The 14185-nt window shown below is 48.6% G+C and overlaps 1 protein-coding gene across 2 annotated transcripts in view; it reads right to left on the reverse strand.

Annotated features, from left to right (window-relative positions):
- ZBTB7C (zinc finger and BTB domain containing 7C) overlaps nt 1-14185 on the reverse strand; it is a 164617-nt gene that overhangs the window by 129264 nt on the left and 21168 nt on the right. Inside the window, exon 1 of one of the 2 annotated variants that reach the window (XM_054054506.1) lies at nt 9474-9620. The exons of the other annotated variant lie outside the window; for it this stretch is intronic. The gene's annotated coding sequence lies outside the window, so the exon portion shown is untranslated. Of the gene's footprint in view, nt 1-9473; nt 9621-14185 lie in introns of those variants that run through there. 2 annotated transcript variants of the gene reach the window in all.

Consider the following 14185-nt stretch of genomic DNA (forward strand, 5'->3'; position numbering starts at 1 on the left):
AACAAAAGCAATGGTTCTGCGTCCTGCTGGGGATGGTTTGAGGGTTGGAAGTGATGTCTTATAAAGGGGTGAGCTGAGGAAGGTACAACATTATCATTTCAGGGTGTACTGCGTATTCCACATTAACCCATCCAGGAGACAGCAGAATGCCCCTGACATAGTTGAGTCCAGTCTGAAGCCCCAGGTTATCCTGGAGGCTATTTCATTTATCCACGTGGGAAATCAGTGGGCAGTAGCTCACCCAATGATTACTCCCTGTGGATCAGACTTCAGATGAACACGTAATCCATTCTGCCAAATCTTAATCACCGAACTTAGAGCACCAACTAAGCAATTTAAATCCAATCCCCTTTACCCTCCCCACTGCACAATTCCAGCCGAAATCAAGGAAACCCCCGATTTTAACAGCTTGCCACAACGTCACGGAGATTTCACTGCCCCATCTGTCCCCTTACTTCTTCTCCTGGTTTCACCATCTCATTTTTGCACTTGTGCAGCCAAAACGTTAAGCAAGCACAGCTTTAAAGGGTACAATACCCTCACGAGCCTTTCTGCCACTGTACAGAGATCAGCTCGCACGGGTGAACGGAGGACAGAACATAACTGCATCCTGCTTCTTTCTTCTCTGAGAGTCATATGCCTGTACTCCCTAATAGCAACACGTCTTCGCAGACAGTGCCTCCTAAACCACAGCCTTCAAGGCAACCTCCCGAGACACAGCATCCCCTCCAACTGCCAGGTGGCTTTTCTTGCTTGCGTATGTTTTACGTTACACCTGCAACACAACTCTGAGACAATTTTTAAGAGCTGTACTTACCGTCATTGCTGCAAATCGCCCTTAAGCTCTTGTTTTCCCCCCTTGCATCTCTTTTCCCTACCAGACAGGGTGCTGTGCACCTCATTTTTCCCAGGCTGCATGTGCAAAGCCAGGGCATGGCACGCAGGGCTGGGTTCACTCTGCATCACCACTCGCTGCGACAATGTCGTTGGCCGCCAGTGTGAAGCACGGAGGCTAGATGCCTTGTTTTGCAGTTCTTGACGTGACTCAGAACAGCCTGGGAATTACGCTTGGAATAAGTGATTTAAAACCCTGACTACTCCTCCATTACCATGCATGGGTGACGCTCTCAGCAGCACTGATCACAGCTGAACCCTTGTAAATGAGAGCAAAATTAGGGATGCTGCCTGGGGAGGATGACTTACACCAGCAGTACCAAGAGGTGGGACTCCTCCAGACTATTCCATCCTAACCTGGGATAAACCACGGGTGCGTGGAGTAAGGCTTGGAAAACCGTTCCACGAGAAGGGAACCACACAACCTGCATTTAATGATGTTCTGAACACTGATATGCAGTCACCTCCTGAAAAAACCCTTCTCTGAGAAGCCAGACTCCTCTGGGCCAATATTTGCAGGCAGTAGATATTTGGAGAAACCTTCACAGGTACTACAGTCACTTTGAAATAGAGATGCCCAGACCTTTGATCATATTTTATATCTCAAGCATTAAAATACGCAGCTTGATTCCCCTGGCAGGGAGGGAATCCTGGTGGGAAGAAGGAAACAGGATTTTGGTGGAGGAAATGGAGAGCAGAGGAAGGGTTTGATGGGGAAGGGAGAAGGGCTTTCAACTAAAAGGAAAAAATATAGCAAAAACAACTTGCTCATATGATCTCCTGGGGATCTGAGGCTCTGAAATGCCAACACAAAGCTGGCAGCCACTTTGCTGCATCAGAGCCCAGGCAGAGGCTTTGCACACTGACCCTCGGAAGACGAGGGGAGAAATCAACACCAGGGTATTGGCTTCTCCCAGCGAGTGCCAGGCATGGCTCTGAGCCCGAAGGAGGCTGCTGCAGCCCTTCGTGCACAAGCCTGGGAAGAACTGAAGGGGAAAGTGTTTCCAGCAGCACAGCCTGCCTGCCTGCAGACATCACCTGGCAGAGCAAGCAGAGCCAGGGAAGAGTAAGGGCTTCTCTGGATCCCACTGTCAGAGCACCGACTGGCCACGCTGGTTTTATTCTCGGTGATAGAAAACCTGCCCTGATGTGAATTTAAATGCATTTAAGTGGCTCTGTGCAATGGAGTTGTAGGACTAAGCTCACCTCCTCCTCAGCCACCGATGCTGCGGAGCAGCCACGTCCACCCACAGATGAACAAAGAGCCAGGGCTTCAGAGGGACCTGCAGGATACACCCTCAGTGGTCTGTGATCTCTAGTACATGGACATCAGTTGACCGTATGAATCGCTGTCACAAAGGATAGATGGCAAATTCCGCTATATTTTTTCTGGGAAGCTCCATGCTGTCATAGCCCCACTCTTCCAAGTGCCTCATACACCTCCCAGAGCTTGGGAAAAAGGTAGCATGTCTGCTCCCTGAGCTGGGAAAAAGAGCATGAGAAGTCAATCAGCAGTAATATGCATAAACCTACCTGCACGGGTAGTCGTACATAGGATTAACTCATGGGCTTCCTATCTGAGACCCGGGTCCACAGGGCTTCCAGCCCTTATTTGGGCACCCATCAAAATCAAGTTCATGTATCCTGGCCTGGAGTGACTCAGTCATGGTCACGCATTGAGTCTGAGCAGAACTCACACCACGGAAGACACTAAGAAATGAATTGCAAAGACGCCAAAGAGGTTTTTAAAGGGAGACTAAAATCACTCTCCCTCTCAAATCTGAACTACTTTGCATTAATCTCAGCCCAATCTGCTCTGAAACATCAACCCACTCATCAAGCAGCTGGATCACAAGCCTTTATTTTTTCTCATTAGCAGAAATTAACACCAACACAAAATTCAGCTCAAGCCTCCCAGGAGATGCGACTGAGCTGTGTGCTCCTCCCTTGTGCTGCTCAGTCCATGCTCCATGCTCTATCTTTCTGGAACCATTCCCATCTACTCCCAGCCAGATTATACAGGATGGTGCTACCATATCCTGGTAGGATGGGCACTCCCTGGATATAGTTTGGGGTAACTGGATGACCAGCAGTCTAGGGCTGCCCATCTCTTTTTCACTGCCATAATCCTCTTTTTCTGACCTCTTTCTTCCCAGCTGATTATCCCACCCACACGAATTCATCACTGCTTTCTATAAGGTTTACAAAGGTTTAAATGACTTTGGGGTCCCTCGTTTTTGAGGAGAAAGATGAAAATCCAAGCTATCTATTATTTTAGGGGGTCTTGTATCTATTTTGTGCAGATTTTGTGCCTCTTCTATTTAAGAGGCAGCAATCTAAAAATCTGGATAGTTAGTGCAAGTTGGGGTCATTCCACTGCAGGATTTCTGATGCCTTCCTCCTTAAGGAGGTGGAAGATCTTAAGAACCACAACAACTTGCAACCTACTGGCTTTGGGCATCAGCTGAATGCTGCATCATTACAGTCCACTGCCCCTATTACAGAGGGGTCAAAAGACCTAGCCAAGAGGGCATATGATCATGCTAGGTGAGTTACTATTGTTTTACTTGCAACATCAAAGACAATCCCTGCCCTGAAAAAGTAAAGAGACGTTCCACAGACATGACAGTGGAAACACAAAACCCGGAGTGACCTCCCGTGGTCACGCAGGCAGGCAGTGGCAGAGCCAGGGAAACACCCAGGGTGTCCCTCAGGAAGTACTCCACCTCTTGGGATGAATTCCAGTCTTCGCCATCAGCTCTTTGCTTCTTGTCCTCACTTTACTTTCTCCTTCAAGTTGACCTGTGGGTAGAGACCTGTTCTGCAGCAAGCGTGGGGATCAGCAGGATTCCCAGTTTCAGACAAGAGCTGACCCCTGCCAGCACCCAGAAGGAATCACAGGATCATAGAATGGTTTGGGTTGGAAGGAACATGTAAAGGCCACCTAATCCAATCTCCACGTCACAAGCAGGAACGCCTTCAACTCAGTCAGGTTGCTCAGAGCCCCATCCACCCTGACCTGGAGAGTTTCCGGGGAGGAGGCATCCACCACCACCTCTCTGGGCAGCCTGTGCCACTGTTTCGCCACTGCATAGAAAATTTCTTCCTTATTTCTAGTCTGAGAAAGTGATGGGACATGTCCCTGGAGCAGCAGCTTTCACGATTGCAGGGCTTGAGCAAACCCTGCACAGCTGCCAGGGCAGCAGTGCCCAAGGCTCAATACCCTCTTGATCATAAATGTCAAGCACTCTGCTCCCCCGCCTGCTCTGCAGCTGCCTCTTCTTGCCCTTCACTCACCGTCTCCTTCTCCCTCCATGACTTCCCCTGTTCTTTGCTACCACAATTCCTCACCTCTGTGTGTCCACTGACCCCAGAGACACCCAGCCATGAGAAGGAAGCCCAGCCTCAAGCCATCTCTTCAAAGATGACTGTATCCAGGTCTCTCTTCTGCACCTTTCCTTGCACCCCTGCCTTCCTCGACTCTCCTTAACTTGTATCCTCAAAGGCCACTCTTCTGCCAGAAGAAAACACGGACAAGGGTTAGCCATCGTCAGGCACCATTGAGACCAATGCAAAAAAACACTGAGATGCGCAACCTCTTGTGCAAACTGATCAATGGAAATACTGCGTGCAGAGCAACAGGGATCACACTTCCAAGTGTTGCTGGGCTTCCCATGCTGGGGAGAGCGCAGAGCATTAAAGAGGAGCCCAGAGCCGGCCCCAAGCCCACCGCTGGAGCTCTTCTCAGATGGGGGAGGGTCATCCTCGAGTAGAAGGGATGGGGAATGCACCAACTTCTTGCCTTCAGTCCCCTAAAAAGCGAAGCTGATCTCAGCAAGCTCCAGCATTTGGCAGAGGGATGAACTCTGCTCTGGGGTAACAGTCCAACATAGAGTAAAAAAACGTGTGCACGTGTGCTCGTGTTTGCACTCATGGGGAGCTGGAAGGGCAGTCACCTTGCTGCCCACGGCTGCATGCTTCGGGGCAGTCACCACACGATCCTGCCTCCAAAGAGCCAGCGTGATGTTGCTTTGTAACCACATCAGGTTAACGCTGTCATCACATTATTTCCTCCTTGCAGTGCAGCACTGCCCCTGCAGACCTGAACTAACAGTTTTCCTGTTTGTCCTCATGTCGTGCAATCATCTTCACCTGGGCTTGTACTGGCATCAACCTGTCTCCTCCTAATCCGACAGCCCTAACTGGATATCATAGAATCATAGAATGGTTTGAGTTGGAAGGGACCTTAAAGATCATCTAATTCTAACTCCCTGCCATGGGCAGGGACACCTCCCACTGGATCAGCTTTCTCAGAGCCCCATCCAACCTGCTCACAAACACTTCCAGGGATGGGGCATCTACAAATTCCCTGGGTAACCTGTTCCAGCGCCTCACCACCCTCATTGTAAAGAATTTCCTTCTAATGTCTAGATATAAACTCAAGCCAACTCCAGCACCTTTGCCACCAGCTTCTGTCTTTCTACCTTGCCACCTCGGTACCATAAAACGGGCAATAACCTTGAAATTATGACTATACTTAGAATTTGGGTGGGTCTTAAATGTAGTAGAGGAAGACAGTACCCCTCTTCATGACACTCCGGGTACAACAGAACAAATGACCCAAGGAAGGAACTGAGATGCTCACCACACTTGCATAGCTGCCCAGACATACATTCTCACCTGCTTGCTGTACATGAAGAGTCCTCAAAAAATCCACCTGCTCTTATGAATATTTCTGGCTTTCCACTAAAAAAGGGCTATATTCCTTTTCTATTTAAAAAAAAATAAAATAAAAATTAGAGAGTGGACAGGCAGTTAGGAATTTCTGAGGTTTGACAGCCCATAATCAGAGGCTAACTCAACTGAAATAGGAGTTGTCTTTGCAGGAAACAAACCCCTGAACTGTTCTCTATTCATTTTTAGCAAGCAAACCAGGTGAGCACAGCCAACTACTAGTTATCCTCTGAGTCACGGGAAACAGCACCCGACACACATTTCTTGCCCAAAGCTTCGGAGGACTGAAAAAAAAAAAAATGCAAACTATTTGAGGCAAGTCTTGAGGACTACAAATTCCCAGTGAAATCCAGGCTTTGGATAACCAGGAGCTCAAGGGCTGAGGTCAGGCCGTTGCCGAGCACCTGCGCTTGGTAATGCATCATTGACCGAATTTTGCTTGGGGCATCAAAGCCCCACAGACGTCACTGGCTGCACAGTCTGGCCCAGTAACCCATAATTTCTCCATAATCAGAAGCAACAGAATGAGAGTTTTAGTGGCCATGCATAATTCATGTCTTCTGGAATCGCTGGGGAAGCAGGAGATGAGCACCACTGCCACCACGACCAGCTGCAGTGCCAAAGAATCAGACACCCAAGCAACCAAGAAGAGCTCCAAGCGCCTCCTATGATCCCAAAGGCAGCTGGGAGTGTATCCTCCCCTCTATCCCTGCCTCCCCACCATATCTCCAGCTCTTTTCCACATTCCCCATACAGCAGCAACACATAGATGATTTCACCGTGTCTGGTACCAATATGCTGGTGGACCAGCCAACTGCTGCCTCTCAGCATGGCTTAGGGCCAAGCATCTTGCTCACACATCCCACCTCTGTCCTATAATATGAAAAAAGAAAACCAGTATATTGAGCTGTAAGCGCAATGAAGTACTCCAGGTATGACATGTCTCACACTCAAAGGTCTCCATGGCTCCACAGCAGTCTGAGAGCACCCCATGCAATTGCTCCCTCGCAGCCTGTTGCTGCTACTTCCCTTCCCATTCTCACTGCTGGTCCACCACTGATGTCCTCTTCATCATAGAATCACAGAATGGTTTGGGTTGGAAGGAACCTTAAAGCTCATCCAGTTCCACCTCCCCTGCCACGGGTAGGGTCACTCTTCACTGCATTAAGTTGGCTCAAAGCCTCATCCGATCATCTTGGATAATGTTATCCAGCCTCCAGTACGCCACCTCCAGACATGAGATTTAGTCTTCACTCCAGATGTGACTCTCGTTGCTTGTCCTCACATCCAGGGAAGCTGCTTTTATCCTCTTTTCCCTTTATATTCCCTTGCATGTTCTTTCCCAGCCCACTCTGATCTCTACGTTCCTGAGGCACTGGTCCTTCCCCTAAATACTCCAATCAGTTTTGCACATCCCTGGAAACCCCTGAGAGCATCTCACGCCAAGTTTTACATAACCTGAAAAAGTTCTTTTCTCTGAAACCCATAACGAATGCACAACACTGTGGGAAATCATGCCCTTCGGGTACTGCGGCTTTCAGGAAAGTGATTTCCCCTCCTGGATGCCCATGAGTGGTTTTGACACCAGGGACAAGGCTCTCCCTGGTGTCCACACGCACGATGACCCCTCCACCAAGCTCCTCCACCGGCACAGAAACCAGACAGGGAGAACACACAGGGGAGTCCCCCATCCACTTTATATCAAAAAAAGATGCAGGAGTTGGACCAGAAAACGCCCTCCTGGACAGGTCCACACTCCTCTTGCCTACCTAGGGCACCAACCACAATACCAGCATGTCATGCTTTGCTTTCTTGGCCACACCGTGGTCGAGGAGAAGCTGCTGCTCCTCTAAAAGCTCCCCACTGCTGTAAATCAAGGATGGGTGTGGCAGCTGCAACCCAAACAGCATCAGGAACCATCTGCTGGATAAGGGTAGAGAAGAAACCAATAAAACTTCCCAGAAATAGGGGTTAGATCCTGCTGCCACCAAAATATCTGCGTTTCCCGAGGAAAAGGACTCTGCAAACAGCACCCACCTGGCACAGGAGAGCACAATCATGTAAATATCAGCCCTGATTGAACTGCACAGGGCATGACATTTACCACCAGGATGTAACCTTTGAATACATCTCCTGCAAGTGATTAGCACTGAGCATACTCTGTGCCATTTAGCCATCACCGCTGAATGATGATCAGATTAAGTCATGACAGAGCTCATAGAAAATGTGTGAACAAAATACATGGGCCTTAAAAGCTTCCCAGCTTGATCACGAGCGAAAAGCAGTGGTGGGAGCAAGAAGAACCATCAAGATTTGAGTTTGCTTAAGCAGAGCAGACCAGGTGATCAACACCAAGCAACATTTGCTACAGTCCTGCAAACAAACTAAGGGCTTCTGACAACCCCCTCCAGCTCTAAGCCCCGGGACAAGTGAGGGAAGTCCAGCAGACAGCAAGTTGAGGAGATAACAGCAGGCAAGTGTCAACAGCAGCACAAATTGGGACCCATCAAAAATCTCTCTAAGCAGTGGTTTCCTACAGAAAATTGGGTCTCTGACAACAGTTCTCTTTACACAGAGAGCTTGAAATGCTCTTCAGGAGATCTGTTTTCAAAAAAATCACTCAAAATTGAGTTTGCTGTTGGAGAGGAAGAATAATGTGTTTCAATCCTTGCTAAGAATACATCTATCTGCTGAGAGAACAAGAAACCCGACCCATCCGAGGCCACTATGCCAGCATCACTTTCATTTTCCACTTCTCTGCCCTGAGCCCATGAAACTTGGCAGACTAAGAATCACAGAATGGTTTGAGTTGGAACGGATCTCAAAGCCCACCCAGTTCCAACCCCCTGCCTTGGGCAGGGACACCTCCCACTGGATCCGGTTGCTTAAAGCCTTATCCAACCTGCCTTGAACACCTCCAGGGATGGGGTAGCCATAGCTTCTATGGACAAGCTGGGCTAGTGCCTCAACACCCTCACAGTGAAGAGTTTCTTCTGAATACCTAATCTAAAACTCCTCTCTTAAAGCTTCAAACCATTCCCCCTTGTCCTATCACTACAGTTCCAGACAAAGAGCGCCTCCCCAGCTTTCCTGTAGACACCACTTCTTCAACTCCCACTCCAGCTTAACCAAGCTACAGCACACAATGAGCTCCACGCAACGACTGAGGTGCGAGACCCTGCCATCCTCTTGGTCAGATCATGTGTTATTGCTTGTGTGGTTTGGAAAAACTATTGATGGGGGCCACAGTAGCAGAAGGGGATTTCAGAAAAACCCACCAGACTGCCACTGCCACCAGCTGAGGACCTTCTCCTGGGCTACAGGTCCACAGCCAGATCTTCCCTTGCACATTCTTTACCAGTCTGAAGACTGGAGACGTTTACAGACACGAGCATCTCTGCCCCCCTCCTCCAAAAAAAGTTGTGAGCTTTAGGAAGTGCACCCCACAACAACGTGCCCAGAACACCCATGTCTTTCATCCCACTCCTAGTCTTGGGGTACCAGCACCCAACGTGCACCAAATACAGCCTTGAGTCCAAAAACTATAGCATCACCTAAACACTTCATCCCATATACACACAGAGCAGATCGCACAGATCTTTCTCCAGGGCATGTTAAATACCGGGCTATAGAGGGTTAAACTTTACGACCTCAAAAATAACATTTTAAACCCAAAAAAAGAGACAGAAGGGCGGGACAATGAGCCATCCCCCAAGCTGCGTGCTCCTGAAATCTCACCCAAATTCTTATATAAACCAACCCAAGTCCCCAGGTGCACCAAGAAAATGAAAATAAAAGCTAAGAAAATTAAAATAAAGCCTAAGAAAATGAAACTGAAAAACTACCTCCTGCAATTTGAGACGGTCCCTGGGTCAGTTGCTGTACGTCCTCTGGAGTTTTTGGGGAGGACACCTCCACATCAGCAAACAGTCGGCTGTATCGAAACGACTGTGCCCCATCTTCTGCCTGCGAATGCTCCGTCTGGTGGGGTTTTTTTCCTACAGCGGTTTGACTCAGAGGTCTGGCCAGACTCGCAGCGCTCAAATTCGTTTAATAAATCATCTCCTCACCACGCCCAGAAGCAAAAGGCAAATCTGTGTCTCCCAGGCACCTGCTGATTGGACTAACGTGCCTCTTGCTAATTACCCTGTGAGGAAGAGTATGGCTCAAGCGACGTGTTTATGAAGATAAATATTTTAACTTCACAGTTAGCACTGCAAACTTGTTCCAACCAGAGAGTCTCTTAAGTTGATTCCAGGAGAAAATGCCTTGATAATTAATTTTTTTTAAAGGCTATGAAATATTAATTTTGGTGAAATACATAGTGTGCCTTTCAGGTGCAATTAGTAGCTGCTGGTGGAAGAAAAAAAGCTCACTGGTAAAGCCCAGGGAAAGGACGAGAGTGTTTTCTCCCCTCGGCAGAGGGAATGCAGCGCTCTGCCCTATCTAATCTCACTATAGCAACGGGAAGACCTTGGCAACCCCGATCTTTAGAGACGGGAGCGGGAAGAGTCGGGAGTGCAGCGCTGAGAGATGCTCGGCCAAGAAGCTGACCTGGTTCCTACTGAGGAAACAAAGCACCCTGTCTCGCTCGGGGGTGATGGAGGGTCTGCCAGACTCTCGGATGGGTGGTAGTCCAAAGTCAGCACCTCAGAACTTTCTTGCCGTGCTTTTTTTGGGTGACAGAGATGCCAAAGATGAGATGTGCATCTCCCCATTACACCCTGGAGAAGGATCTCCAGGCCCTGCTGCTAGAACCTGTTGGAGAGGGTCCAGAGGAGGGTCACAAAAATGATCCAAGAGATGGAACACCTCTCCTATGAGGACAGTCTGGGAGAGCTCGAGTTATTCAGCCTGGAGAAGAGAAGGCTCCAGGGAGATCTCAGAGCATCCCCCCAGTAGCTAAAAAGGGCTTAAAAAAAAGATGGTGACAGACTTTTTGGCAGAGCCTGTAGCAGTACAACAAGGGATAATGACTTTAAACTAAGGGAGGGGAGATTCAGAATAGACGGAAGGAAGAGATTTTTTACACTGAGGGTGGTGAAACACTGTCCCAGGTTGCACAGAGAGATGGTGGATGCCCCATGCCTGGAAATATTCCAGATCAGTTTGGATGGGGCTCTGAGCATCCTCATCTGGTGGAAGATGTTCCTGCTTACAGCAGGGGGATTGGATTAGATGGGACCTTTACAGGTCCCTTCCAAACTACTCTATGATTCCCCAAAATCCCAAGAAGAGGATGCTGCAGCCAGGAACAGAGGCCAAGCCTACAGCCGGCTGCTCCCCCTCAGCGCCCCTGATCTCAGCTCCAGTTTTGGCCATGAGGACGTGCCCAGACAGAACAAGAACAAGGAGGCTCCCCCATGACTGCCACCCAGCCTAGGGCTTCCAGCAACCTGCGCTGCTGCCATCTCAGTGCCTCTGGAGATCACTCGCTTGCTCCCAGCTCTTGCCAGGATGATTCACCCACAAATGCAAAGACGAAGAGTGCTCAAATCAGCTTGCTGGAAAATATTACGTCTTGGTGACTGCCTGGCCCAGAGCCACTTTGTTCTTGGGCTCCTAGACAGTGGGTATGGCCTCGGGGCTAACCTGGCTGCCACCAGCTCCTCCTGGCCACAGCTTGGTCCCACCCGGACAGAGTAGTATTCGATGTAATATTTCTACCCTCACAAATACAGACAGTTCACTAAATCCTCCTTAACAGCCCTCGATCACCCCACAAAAGGGGATTTCAAGCTGTCAGGATCTCCAAAACCAGACCCTGCAGCTCACAGCAGACCTGAACCCCTGCCACCCACCTCTGGTCCACCATCTCACCATGACGGTTAACCACCAAAACAGGCTACTGACTCAGGGAGAACTGCTGGGGACCCTGCAAGGCGAAATTATTACTACTCTTTAGACTGCTAGTAGGGTAGTAATAATAACCCATACTAAACTTCCACGGTTGCATGACTCAGCCTTTTCGATGGCAGAAGATGTGTTTGTCTCTAGCACTGTTCTTCTTGGCACCCTGAAGTCCCAGGACCACGTTCCTTTCACTGCTCACTCCACTGTCATGGTTCCCAGCCAAACTGAGTTGTTTGTTTCCAACCCAGCTTCTGGATTAGCCCAGAAAAGTTTAAGTTTCTCCACCAGCCTTTGAAACACTCAACCCGACTCTACTGGAGACATGTATCCACAACCCGAAGCAGCAAGGACAGCCCTTGCTGCTCTACGCTCCCCACCGAGACCTTCCCCACCACCAAAACCCCTGTCTGACTCCCAGCATGGCCTTTGTGATCCCAGCCATAACTCCTCCAGGTCTTTATCAGCATTACAATGTAAAGTAGGCAACTGGGCCAATCCAGGTGGGATTAGATGCTGCTAGTCATTTTTTTCCCTCCAAAGAAGGGAGGAAAACCCCACCTCTTCAATGAGCTCTGCTGGGGGAACGTTGTCCACCTGGAGAGCCTGATGCTGGACACCAACACAGCCTACTAGAAATGTGGCTCCACACTCAAACCATTACTCACTTTCACTCGCACAGTCCTTGGAGGTAATTAAATGATAGCACTGGAAACATAAATCCTTCAGCAGCTGAGAGGTCTGGAAGCCTTAGTAGTTTCGGACCATGGAAAGCATGGTGTATACAGTGTTTAAATAACATTACGAATGGCACAGCAGCAGGAAAAGAGGTTAGATCAGATAAAGCAACCCTGATTCCGCTCGAGAAGGGAGATAGTGTAGAAAACTTAAATATATGACTCCCATCCCTCAGTCAGCTCTTCAGATTGGCCAGGCTTCACAGAGCTCTGCTTGAACCAACCCAACAAGTGCTACGTTTAATTTTCTAGGACACTTCTGAGCATTTGACAGAAGTTTTGCTTGGTTTTGTTTTCTTATTTTGGACTGGTCCAGAAAGTACCTCCATCAAAATGTACCGTGCCCTTCGGTGAAAATTAAAAGCAAGAGTTATTGGAGACAAATGTCAAAAATTTAACAACAGGCCAGACCTTCACCTGGTCAAAACCAGCACTGTGCCACCCTGGGGACCATGGCTGACAGCAAGGTGCCAGCCCCCATGTGTTCCTCCCAGAGGTGGGAATCTAGGGGGGCTGCCAGGTAGGACGGCGGTGGTGAATAAAGCAAAATACTTGGAGACAGTGTGTCATCCTAACAGCTTGTTTCAGCCTCAGACACCCATCAGCATTAGATACCAGGAGGCTCTTTATCTTGTCACCAGTGACTAAGAGTATCCATGGCATGACGGCACCATAAAAATACAGGTAAAGGCAAATGGCCCTTTTCCAAGGAGGATGGATCTTTTATTATGTTCTGTTTATCTCTTATGTAACTAAAGCGAAAGCCATGAAGCATACGATCCTTTCAGGTTCCCTGAATCCACTTAGATTTTATCTCCGGAGCCAGAGCTCTCCAGGAATGAAATTGCTGCAAGACACAACGTGGGTGAAACAAAATCAAATAAAGAGTCTCCAACATGAAAGGCAAACTAAAAGGATGACAGCACTAGTTATACAGAGAGAGAAATCAGGAGGAAAGGAAATTAAAAGCAATTAAAGGGAATTAATTAGAAGGTATGATGGAACTATGAAAGAGGAAAAATAGCTATGCAGAGTTCACTAAATACCCCAAACTTTTAATTGTCACACATGGAACTGGAAGCCCTGGAGGTTCAAAACCCCTCTGGCAGTTTCCGAAAAAAATTCCCATGGCTTAAACAAATTACTTCTTTGCCTCTAAGTCTGCATGGCAGATAAGTTTATGAGCTTCTCCTTTAAACCATGAAGGCAGAAGCATACCCTGCTCTCCTCTACACTCCGTTGGCCAAAGCAGACAGCCCCCACCAGCATGCCAGGAGCTGGGGCTTCAAGTAGAGCATTGATGCTGTCATCCCAAGTGTTGAGCCGAATTATTTGTACCCACCCAATGTTCCTGGTATGGTAGAATCCTGGGGGTGGTGGGGCCACAATCTGTCCTTGAAGTCACCATGGCAAGACCAGCAGCTGGGTTAGTTCCCAGGGGAGACAAAGCATCTTGCCTTTCGTGGAAACACACTGTCCACATTTCCCACTAAAATCTTTTCATAGATTCACAGAATGGTTTGGGTTGGAAGGCACCTCAAATTCCATCTAGTTTCAACCTCCTTGCCGCAGGCAGGGACACCTCCCACTGGATCAGGTTGTTCAAAGCCCACCCAACCTGGCCTTGAACAACTCCAGGAATGGGGCAGACACAGCTTCTCTGGGTAACCTGGGCCAGGGCCTCCCCACTCCCAGCGTGAAGAATTTCTTCCCAATATCTAACCGAAATCTGCCATCTTTCAGCTTAGAACTCTATCATCATTCCCAGTTCTGAACTGGAATGGAGATGTAAATCAAAACATTGCCATAAAAAGGGCTGCAAAGAGCAGGAGCACCCAGTCTCTCCACATCTTCTCTTTGCCAACTGCTTTGGCTTTACCCATGAGAAGTGAGGAAGTACCCTACAGAGATCAAAACATCCTTTATTAAGGGAATAGTATTGATGGCTGGGAGGAACGACAAGAGGTCAT

Source organism: Cuculus canorus, chromosome Z, assembly GCF_017976375.1.
Source record: "Cuculus canorus isolate bCucCan1 chromosome Z, bCucCan1.pri, whole genome shotgun sequence".
Lineage (NCBI taxonomy): Eukaryota > Metazoa > Chordata > Aves > Cuculiformes > Cuculidae > Cuculus > Cuculus canorus.